Genomic DNA, 1,980 nt, shown 5'->3' with positions numbered 1-1,980 from the left:
AGCTAATCAGCAGGGAGGCCTGCCATTGGCCGGCGGCCCCGGGGGCGGGAGGTCGGCATGACAACAACACTGATTGACACCGACAGGTCGTTGCTACACATAATGGGATTACTGGGAGGTGGGGGGGGATGGGGGAGGGGGGGGAGGCTTTGTGGGAGCAGAGAGAGTGAATAGTGCTGCTGTGTGTCGCCTCCAAAGTTTATCTGAGTCGTCGTCCAACATGTCGGCGGCAGTAAATGATCGTCCAATCAGAGCTCAGTTTGGTTTGAGAGTTTCCATCATGTCACACTTCTGGTGGTGTTCTAATTATAAAGGTGGATTCTGGTGAGTTTAAAACCAAAAGATGCTTGAAACAAGGAAATCTGGACAAAACAAGACTATGTTGAATTAAAGTCAGGTTTTTATGTGGTTCACAAAAAAGCAGCAAAAATTCACAAAACAAACCGGCCTGCTTCCTGATATGGAAGAGTAACCAGAACTAATCTAAATGCTGGTTTAATTAAATCCATGTATTCACACATAAACCTTCTTATTTTAGCTGCTGCTGTTTATAGACGGCTGGTTTTTGTTTAGTTTGTTAGTTTTTTTTTAATAAACAAGTCTTAATAATTAATTTCAAATGTTATCATGGTGGTTAAAAATTCAAAATCATCTTCAAAAAGTCATGAAAAAGTATTTTAAAGACAACAGAGGCATGTTCTAAACAAACTGGATTCAAGATATTGATTAAAGATTCAGTAAATAAAATAATATTATAATACGTTGTAGTTAAAGCAGAGTTTTGATGCTTTCATGTTTGTCTTTAAGGTCCTGAATGTTGTTTTAAATATGAAGGTCCTGAATGTTCTCTAAAAGGTCCTCGATCTGCACAAGTCACAGAGAACTTGTTGCCAGAACCGATGACGCAGCAGAAAAACCTTCGCCATCATGTTTTTATTTTTTAGTTTCAGCTTCGATTCACCAGACGTCTGTCGCCTCCCGTGACGTCTGGACTTTCACGCCTCTGAAATCAGGCCGGTTGTGTCTCTGAGGACGACGTCTGAAACCCGGCAGCTCCGTCTGATGCATGAACGTTTGCTCTTCAGCTCCAGGCGCCGCCGCCGTGAAGCCAGAGGCCGACCTCGCCTTCACTCGCAATTAAGAGATTCAGAGAATCAGTGGACGAGGAGTCGAGGTGGCACCTCGTCATGAAGGTTCAAACCCAAAACTCTCACATGTTAACGAAGCGGCTGAATACGAGGCCTCTACTGACACAGCAGCACCAGAACAAACTGGTTCTGAGTGCAGCGGCGCTGACCTGGTTTTCCGGCTGTTCTGACCCGACGAGGTGAAAGGCAGCAGACAGCGTTGGTCAGCACTGACGAGACACAACAAGTCTGCAGGACCGAGTGTCTGAGCGCCACCGGACCGAGCGTCATGTCGGCGCCTGAAGCTCGCCGTGAATCAGCAGCTGGACGAGGAGAGACGAGAAGGACGGAGAGACGGAGAGAGAGGGACGAGGAGAGACGACGGACACGAAGCGACGGACAGGCAGGAAGTCGAGTGTTTAAATCCTACAGCAGCTCTGAGGAACTCTGGTTTACTTCAAGTTTTGTTATAATAACTGCAAAGTTCTGGTTCAAAAGATTGTGAACTACAGACAGACTCTGGTTGGTCCAAATCCATCAGAGAAAGTAGAAACTAGTCACAAAGAACATTGAATGTAAACAAACAAACAAACAAACAAACAAAAGGTAAAAGCTGTAAATAATGTCCTCAACAAAAATCTGCATTTTTATTGCATTCATATCATCTAAAAACAGAATTATTTTACAGATATTTGCTGTTATTGTCGCTGTTTTTCCAGTGTTTTTATGTATTTTTCTGGTACTATTGCTACCAAATATATATATAATTATTATTGTTATCCATGAATTTTTAAATGTACTGTTTTACAAAAAAAAAAAAAGAAAAAATGCCAAAGCACATTATTATTTCTTG

This window comes from Stegastes partitus, unplaced genomic scaffold (assembly GCF_000690725.1).
Source record: "Stegastes partitus isolate 25-593 unplaced genomic scaffold, Stegastes_partitus-1.0.2 Scaffold1702, whole genome shotgun sequence".
NCBI lineage: Eukaryota > Metazoa > Chordata > Actinopteri > Pomacentridae > Stegastes > Stegastes partitus.
This window is presented reverse-complemented; position numbering follows the sequence as displayed.